We start from the raw sequence: 10,112 nt of genomic DNA on the forward strand, positions 1-10,112 counted from the left end.
GATATGTTGCTGCAACAAGTTGTTGCTCCCAAATTCTTTGGATGCAATATCAGCTTTAAGACTATGGTGTTACTACATAAAAAACTCCAATCTTTTGTGACGACACCAGTGCCATAGCAATTACAAACAATCATGTGCTTCATTCAAGGACCAAGCATATTGATATAAGATATCATTTTATTAGAGATCGTGTGATGAAAGAAGATGTTGAACTCCACTTCATTCCACTAAATAATCAGTTAGTTGACTTGTTCACAAAGCCTTTGGATGAATCAAGGTTCAACTATCTCATAAGTTAGCTGGGTGTGTTAAATATGTAAGATGTAGTGAGATAAGTAATAATAAATCTGATCCGTTAGAATTATCTTAAACTTTTGAGGGTAAGTGATGCAGAAATGTCCAGATTCGCTGAACTGACCCTTGCTACTAAGCGGAGCAAAACAACTGAAGTGACCAAAATTTCTGAGGGAAAAGAAGATTCTGAAATGAAGTTAAAATCTGAGCTGAAGTCCATTTCTGAGCTGGTGCAGAATTCTGAGGCCTTTATGCCATCTGAGCAAGCCATGCTAATTCTGTCAGCAATAACCCATTTCAGACAAGTGTTCACTGAACAAGCTCAGTCTCAAGTTGTAACACTTCTCCAGTGGCAAGAAGCTCCAGATACCACCCTCAGAAATTCATCAAAGAAAATCTCCACTGAAGCTCTTTAGTGACCAGTTCCAGTCTCCAGATGGATGCTCCAGATATACGTCTCCAGTGGAAGTCCAGATCTAAGATTTTTCCAGTTACCTTAATAAAGTGTTCTGACTGCGCTTATGGGGTCCAATAAAGGAAGGATGACAGCTGTCCAAAGAAGATGACAACGAAGGAATGAGTGCCCATGTTATTTCTAACGGTTTGTGGCCCCCCTTGCAAAAGGAATGTTTCTAGAAGCACAATCTATCTAATTTCTATTGGCTAATAAATTAGTGGTTGTCCTTTGCCCATGACAGCTTTTTGTTTATTTTATTAAAATTTTGATAAGTCCTAGGTAAGTAGTTGTGGCTATAAATAGGGGTTGTATTTCTCTTGTAAAGGTAGATTATGTTGAGTTGAATGAAATTAATAGAGCGCCTCTATTTCTTAAAAATCTTCATTTACCTTTATAAATCTTTGATCTTGGTGGTTTGGAGTAATCCCTTTATCTATAATTGTGGTGGTTCGTCCTTTATCAATTATAGTGGTTAGATCCAAAATCTTCGATTCCTTTATCTGTGTTTGTGGTGACTTGATCTTTATCAAACATAGTGGTGGGTTAGGGTATTTCCTTTATCCTTGGTTCTGGTGGCTTGGCCTTTACGAATCTTGGTGGTGGATTATTTTATCTATCCTTTTTATTTTATTGTCTTGTTTTGTTGTTTATTTCATAAAATCCAGAAAATACCAAAAATAGTTGTTTAATTTCCGTTGTGCTTGAGTTTTTGCGTGATTTACGCATCAAATTTGGTATCAGATCCAGGTTTCCAGAAAGGTTTCTTAATCTTTTTTATCCGTGGGTTTTTTGTTATCTTGTTTGTTGGGTCAGAATAGATCTGTTGGGATTGTGGTTTATTTTGTCTAAGTCTGTTATTGTTGGTGTTATTTTGTTAAATATTAATGGCTTTTAGAAGAAATATGACATTAGAAGAAGCTCATAATGCTAGGAGGGATAGGCAGATTGAAGATCTACAAGAAACACTTGGTAGGGTTCTTAATCTATTAGAAGATGGTGGTTTAAGGTTGAATAGAGAACGTGTTGTAGGTGAAAGAGATGATGAGTCTCAAGGTCTTAGTGATTCTGATGAGTCTAATCAGTCTAGATGAAGGCATAGGAGACATAAGATGGATGATATAAAAGATATTAAAATAGATCCCCCAGATTTCGTTAGTTCTTCAAACCCTGAAGAGTTTTTTGAATGGGTTCAGGTTATGGATAAAATAATAGAAATAAAGGGTTATGATGATAAAAAGAGTTATAAAATTGCCATTATTAGCTTGAAAAAGTATGCTTCATCTTGGTATGATAATATGAAGTCTGAAAGAGAATATAAGGGATAAAGCAAAATCAAGATCTGCTCCAAACTGAAAGAAGTCATGTAGAACATATTTGTTCCCCAGTCGTACAAGCAAGATCAGTATCTACTGATGAACAATCTGAAGCAAGGAACTAAAGAAGTGGTGGAATACATTAGAGAATTTGAGCAACTGAAGACTCGAACTGGTGTGAAAGAAAATGAAGAGCATACTATTGCCAGATTCCTTGGTGGGTTGAACGCATCCATTACTGAGAAGATAGAGTTGCAGCCCATCTGGACTTACGAAGGAGCTTGTAAGTTAGCTCTCCAGATTGAGAATCAACTGAAGAAGAAAGTCCAGTACAAACCTTTCACTAGGGTTTCGTCCAGTTCCAGTCAACCAGTTCTGAAGCCCAGTAGAACTGGTCAACAGTCCTTTAGAGGCAAAGAGAAAGAAACTGGAGGATCAAAAGAGCCAGTTGGAAGAAAATGCTTTAAGTGTCATGGTTTTCGTCACTTCCAGGCACAGTGTCCCAACTAGAGAGCACTCACTACTAAGGAGATTGAAAGCTTACCAGATGTTGACACTAAAGGAGGTGAACCGGTGTATGATGACAATGAAAGTGAAGAAACATATGTTGGTGCAGATATTGGAGAAATCCTGGTAGTCAGAAGAGTGATGCATGCTAATGAAGTTGTGAGTGATGCTGCCCAGAGAGAAATTATCTTCCATTCCAGATGTACTGTTAAAGACAAGGTTTGTGATCTGATCATTGAAGGTGGAAGTTGTGTTAATCCTGCTTTAACGTGTATGGTAGAAAAACTGGAGTTAACTACCACAAAACACCCTCGTCCATACAAGTTGCAATGGCTCAGTGAAGGATCTGAGGTAAAAGTTAATCTACAAGTTACTATTCCTTTTTCCATTGGATCTGTTTATAAAGATAAAATTGTTTGTGATGTTGTCCCTATGCATGCTTGTCATATTTTACTGGGTAGACCTTGGTTATTTGATAATTATGTATTTCATAATGGTCGTGCAAACTCTTATTCATTATTTGTAAGTGGGAAGAAGGTCACTTTGACTTCTTTGAAACCTAGTGAGTTACTGAAAATCAAAAAGAAAGACCAGTCCAAGTCTTTATTTATGTCACAAACTGAAGTTGAAGAAGAGTTAACTGGAGACTCTCCAGTTATGATGTTACTGGTACTAGAGCGTACTGAAGAAAAGGAGCTCACTGGAGTTCCCAGTCTCATGAAGTCTTTATTGAAGGAATTCACTAATGTTTTTCCAGAAGACTTACCTGAAGGGTTACCGCTAGTAAGAGGTATTGAACACCAGATTGACCTGGTTCCAGTCTCAATTCTTCCAAACAAAGCTGCTTACAGATGTTCACCAACTGAAGAAAAAGAGTTGCAAAGACAGGTAGATGAGTTGGTTGCCAAAGGTTATGTGAGAGCAAGTATGAGTCCTTGTTCAATCCCAACTTTCCTGGTCCCGAAGAAAGATGGTTCGATGAGAATGTGTGTTGATAGTAGAGCCATAAATAATATAACTATTAAGTATAGATATCCCATTCCCAGATAGGATGATATGCTTGATGAGTTACATGGCTCCAGTGTGTTTTCTAAAATTGATCTCAGAAGTGGTTATCACCAGATCAGAATGAAAGATGGAGATAAGTGGAAGACTGCTTTCAAAATCAAAGGAGGTCTTTATGAATGGTTAGTAATGCCTTTTGGTTTATCTAATGCTCCTAGCACTTTCATGAGACTGATGAATGAAGTTCTCAAACCACTTATTGGTCAGTTTGTTGTTGTTTACTTTGATGATATTCTAGTATATTCAAAATCTGAAGCTGAACATGTTAATCATCTTAGAAGTGTGTTTGATTTACTGAGAAGACACCAATTATATGGTAAACTGGAGAAATGTGATTTTATGGTAGAAAGTGTAATATTTCTTGGTTATGTGGTGTCGAAAGAAGGTATTTCCATAGATCCTTCAAAGGTGGAAGCCATCAGATCATGGCCAGTTCCTACTACACTCACTGAAGTAATAAGTTTTCATGGACTGGCATCTTTTTATAGAAGGTTTATCAAGAATTTCTCTACAGTAGTGGCTCCAATCATTGACTGTCTGAAGAAAGGTGTATTTGACTGGCCAAGCTCAGCCCAGTTGGCCTTTGAGTCACTGAAGGAAAAGCTCATTTCAGCTCCAGTATTATCTTTGCTAGATTTTGATCAGTTGTTTGAGTTAGAATGTGACGCCAGTGGTGTGGGTATTGGGGCAGTTATGGTGCAAGCAGGGCGTCCAGTGGCATATTTCAGTGAAAAACTTAATGGTTCAAAACTGAAGTATAGCACTTATGACAAAGAATTTTATGCAATTATTCATGCTATTACTCACTGGTCACATTATCTGAAGCCAAAATAGCTTGTTTTATTTTCTGACCACGAAGCACTGAAGTTCATTCATGGTCAACACAAGCTTAATGCCAGAAATGCAAAATGGGTGGAATTTTTGCAATCTTATTCATTTGTTTGAAAACATAAGGCTGGAGTGGCTAATGTTGTTGCTGATGCACTCTCCAGACGATACTCGTTATTGCCCATTATTAGAGCAAGAGTTCTTGGATTTTCTTTCATTAAGGAGTTATATGCTGCTGATCCAGACTTTTCTGATCGTCTCACTGAAGCTCACCAGAAAGGATCATTTATTGTTCAAGATGGTTTCTTATTTAAAGATGGTAAATTGTGTATTCCAAGGGGTTCTATTTGTGATCTATTGATAAGGGAAGCACATAGAGGAGGTTTAGCTGGCCATTTTGCCATTAACAAGACTGGAGAGATCCTCACTGAACATTTCTACTGGCCAAGTTTACTGAAGGATGTTCATAATATTATCAGTCGCTGTCCAACTTGTCACCAGGCAAAGGCAACTTTTCACAAAGGTTTGTATACTCCTCCTCCAGTTCCAAGTCAACCATGGGAAGATCTTAGTATAGATTTTATTGTTGCACTACCCAGAACTCATAGGGGTAAAGGTTCAATAATGGTGGTTGTTGAACGTTTTTCGAAGATGGCTCATTTTATTCCTTGCAATACTACAAATGATGCTTCAGCAGTGGCAAGTTTATTTTTTAAGGAAATTGTTCGCTTGCATGGAATTCCGAGGACTATTGTTTCAGATAGAGATGTCAAGTTTCTGAGTTATTTCTGGAAGACATTATGGAGATTGATGGGTACCAGATTAATATTTAGTACGTCCCATCATCCTCAGACTGATGGACAAACTGAAGTCACTAATCGTACTATTGGTATGTTATTGAGAACACTGGTGAAGAAGACCTTAAAATATTGGGATCTGAAGCTTGCTCATGCAAAGTTTGCTTTCAACAGAGCTCCAAATTATTCGACCAGTAAATCCCCATTCGAAATTTGTTATGGTGTCAATCCTTTAGCTCCAATTGATTTAATTCCATTTTCGATGGAACCAAAAGCAAGTATTGAAGCTGAGGCCAGAGCAAAAGAAATCAAGAAAATTCACCAGGAAGTGAAGGCCAGAATTGAGAAGACTAATGCTGAATACAAGGAAAGCGCAAACAAGCATAGAAAGCAGTCCAGTTTTGCTCCAGGTGATTTAGTTTGGGTACATTTGAGAAAAGAAAGGTTTCCATCCAGAAGAAAGAACAAGTTAATGCCTAGAGCTAAGGACCATTCAAAATTCTGGAGAGATATGGTGAAAATGCTTATAAGGTTGAGTTACCTGGAGATATGGCAGTTTCAAGTACATTTAATGTTGGTGATCTGATGCCTTAACTGGAAGATGAGTGCCTCGAGGACAAGTCCTTTTTCAGAAGGGCAGAATGATGCAGAAATGTCCAGATTCGCTGAACTGACCCTTGCCAGTGAGCGGAGCAAAACAACTGAAGTGACCAAAATTTCTGAGGGAAAAGAAGATTCTGAAATGAAGTTAAATTCTGAGCTAAAGTCCATTTCTGAGCTGAAGTCCATTTCTGAGCTGGTGCAGAATTCTAAGGCCTTGATGCCATCTGAGCAAGCCATGCTAATTCTGCCAGCGATAGCCCATTTAAGACAAGTGTTCACTGAACAAGCTCAGTCTCCAGTTGTAACACTTCTCTAGTGGCAAGAAGCTCCAGATACCACCCTCAGAAATTCATCAGAGAAAATTTCCACTGAAGCTCTCCAGTGACCAGTTCCAGTCTCCAGATGGATGCTCCAGATATACGTCTCTAGTGGAAGTCCAGATCTCAGATTTTTCCAGTTACCTTAATAAAGTGTTCTGACTGTGCTTGTGGGGTCCAATAAAGGAAGGATGAAAGCTGTCCAAAGAAGATGACAACGAAGGAATGAGTGCCCATGTTACTTCTAACGGTTTGTGGGCCCTCTTGCAAAAGGAATCTGTTATAACTAAAAAATGGTGTTAAAATGTAAATGTTTTAGAGGTGGAAGGGGCATTAGTGAAACTTAGATTTTTGATATAAATAGCCCCCTTCCACACATTAATTGTAAGCCTTTCACCATGTTCTTAATTAATCATATACATTCCACTCTAATTCTCTCTCAATCTTCATCCCCAATCTCCATACACACACAAACACCTTTTCACACACTAACACCATTTTTGCACAAATTGAGCTCAAATTTCTATTTTACAGAATTTTTTTAGAAGCACAGTCTGTCTAATTTCTATTGGCTAATAAATTAGTAGCTGTCCTTTGCCCAAGACAGCTTTTTGTTTATTTTATTAATATTTCAATAACTCTTAGGTAAGTAGTTGTGGCTATAAATAGGGGTTGTATTTCTCTTGTAAAGGCAGATTATGTTGAGTTGAATGAAATTAATAGAGCAGTCTCTATTTCTTAAAAATCTTCATTTACCTTTATAGATCTTTGATCTTGGTGGTTTGGAGTAATCCCTTTATCTATAATTGTGGTGGTTCGTCCTTTATCAATTATAGTGGTGAGATCCAAAATCTTCGATTCCTTTATCTGTGTTTGTGGTGACTCGATCTTTATCAAACATAGTGGTGGGTTGGAGTGTTTCCTTTATCCTTGGTTCCAGTGGCTTGGCCTTTACGAATCTTGGTGGTGGATTCTTTTATCTATCATTTTTATTTTATTGTCTTGTTTTGTTGTTTATTTCATAAAATCCAGAAAATACCAAAAATAGTTGTTTAATTTCCGTTGTGCTTGAGTTTTTGCGTGATTTACACATCAGTAAACTATGTCTGAACTAGACCGCTTTCTTATACTTGGTGTTTTCCCAAGTCAAAGAGGGTAAGCTGAGTCTGAACCAGCTTAGCGGTTATTTTTATTATTAAATATCTTAGTGCGTTCTGTTATTTACTTTATTTTATTCATTTATTTTACTTATTTATCCATTTTCTGCTTAATTGGTGACTGACACGTGTGGTGGCAATGACTTTTACTGCAAAAAGTACCCCCACTACTTGTTTATCCACCAATCAAATGCTTTCTCTCTCCAATTTTCAAACGGTTATTTTTGAATAATATCTATTTTAATAAAGTATATATACTCAATTTTAACCTAAATCCCAAAATCGCTCTCATATTTCATTCGATCAATTTCTGATTTTCTCAAATTTGTATACTGTTTTATTAATTTTTTCAAATTACTTATTCTAAATTCATATTTCTTACAATGGCATCATCATTTGTTTCTCCTCCCTCTGCTACTAATTCTCTATTAGATTCTTCGTCATAATCTGAGATCCTATACCTAACTCCAGTAAGCGTAAACAAGCTTTCACCCTATGTGGTGGGAGATAAGGTTGTGGTTGTTCCTTCTAATCTTGATATAGGTAAAATAAAGATTGTAAGTCTGGTATCTTCTAATGTTCATCCTCCTACTTGGGCAAAGGGATATGATGACATGGTATCCTTCTTATGGCACTATCCATTAGGGGCACTATCCATTAGGGAAGATGTTGATTGAACAACCAACTGTAGTGTTCAAAGATATTTTGTGTGAATTTTGGGCAAGCTGTTTTTTAGGACAAAACAAGGAAGGAGATCCTGTAATTAATGGCACAATCCTCAATGGTAAGAAAAAGGTATACATTTCTCTCAAGAGGATTAGGTATGCGTTTGAGTTGTCTTATATGCCTGATGATATTTATGAAAGTTTAGTGTCACATGCTAAAGCCAAAAGGGTTATGCTAGATATTGGTCATAATGGACCACTGCAATTCTAAGGCATTAGGTTGGTCAAAGTTGTGTGCCTTTACTTGTAAAGACTTTGAAAGCCAAAAGTGTTATGCAAGATATTGGTTATAATGGACCACCAGCTTTAGTTGTAAAAATGAAACGTGACTCCTCTCTTCCGTTAAAGGATCATTAAATAATTATTTTGTAACAAAACTTTCGGTGTCTAGTCTTGGCTTTTAACACTATAACAAGTCAACATATAAAATTTACTACACCTCGTATCATAAAAGGTCGTATCACATTTCAAGCGGCATCCAAATAAGCATGTCACCACGGTTCATAAGCCTCTTCAAGTAAAACTTTTGGTCATTTCATTCTCGGATACCGTATTCTTACTTTTAAATGTATTGCTTAACGATGGTTCATCTCAACTCTTTTGACTATTCTCCTTCTACTACATTCTTTGTCTCAAAGATCATTATCTTGAGCTGATTCGCCGTAGGCAAGCACTCACCATAACCTTACAACCACGGACTTAGCTAATAATTAGAACTTTGTTCCCTTCAACATTAAGCGTCAGCTATTCCTTTAACTTTTACTCATTTTTTGACGAATTTAAAATTTAAGCCTCTTCGAGTTGAAAATCGTAATAACGCTTTTTACCCAAATATGATGTTCTTCGTCATACTTAGATCAGGTAATATTGTCATCACTAAACTTAATGACTGACCGATCTAGATAAAACTTTAAACTTTATCCCTTAAGTTCATGACATGGTAAGGACCATTCGTTAGCATGCAGGTACTTCGAGAAACTCAATGGGATTATAGTGAGGGTAGAAATAACTTTGGCAGGACTTTCATCATCAACAAATGGTAGCAAAAGTATAAATCTATCTTATAAAAGAAATACATCCCATAATCGAAAACATTAACTTCTTCCTACATTGGAGAACAAAACGGAAGATGTCTTGCATGAAAGCAAAACTATATACACATCACTTGAAGGCTTGACCTCACGATCGCAACGAAACCGGACACATTAATAGAAAATCTCAAAACTACGAGTGGCCTCGACTTTAGAAATATAATCTTTGCCATGCATGAATAAATTGATCGATTTCGGTTCAATCTAACACAACAGAAGCATGCTTAGCAATAACAATAGCATATTAAAATTTTCTATCAACTTAAATCTATCTCATGGATCATCTCGTCAAACAAAAGATCAAGAGAGTGAATACTAGAAAACATACCCTTGAAGATTTCCTTAAGATGTAGGTGAAAACATTCAAGTTAGAATCTCTCTATTCGGGGAGACACCCAAAGTTCTGATTCCGATTTGTGTACCTTCTTTGAGCAAAAGACCAGCCCTCCAACTATCCAAGTACCCAAAACTTGCTCTCCTTTTATGTAGTATGAACACCACAATCTTTGTGTGCTAATCTAGTTCAAAGTCCCTTTTGAAGAAATTAAGAACTATATAAAAAAAACTAAAACAAAACCCAAAGGGGTTGTTTGTTTTTGTCAGAAAAAGTGAGAGCCGAGAGGTAAGAGAGAGTATTAAAAAAACTTTTGTTTTCTTCTTTTCTGAGTGTATGTACTTCTCTTTTGGTGTGAAGAGTTAATATATATGGAAACGAAAAAAGGGTTGCCCTTTTGTCTTCCCATCACACGACCATTCAAACGGCCTACGCACAAAATACACAATTTTAGGTTTATGTGGCATCTTTGTTTTATTAAAGTACATACTTGAGACATATATATATATATATATATGTATAATATGTATATATGTATGATTAATTACCAGCTAAACATTTAACTAACTAATTAATCAAATACAATCTCACAAATAATTAACTTAGACCATTAACATAATGTCT

General features: G+C 36.5%; 1 long non-coding RNA gene across 1 annotated transcript; it reads right to left on the reverse strand.

The window, feature by feature from the left end:
• Positions 1–9,057: 9,057 nt before the first annotated feature.
• Positions 9,058–9,804, reverse strand: LOC122590207. Its single transcript, XR_006322420.1, has 2 exons — positions 9,483–9,804; positions 9,058–9,358 (listed from the first exon to the last, which is right to left on the reverse strand). It is a non-coding gene; the product is annotated as an uncharacterized LOC122590207 (long non-coding RNA).
• Between the last annotated feature and the right edge of the window lie 308 nt (positions 9,805–10,112).

This window comes from Erigeron canadensis, chromosome 2, assembly GCF_010389155.1.
Source record: "Erigeron canadensis isolate Cc75 chromosome 2, C_canadensis_v1, whole genome shotgun sequence".
Lineage (NCBI taxonomy): Eukaryota > Viridiplantae > Streptophyta > Magnoliopsida > Asterales > Asteraceae > Erigeron > Erigeron canadensis.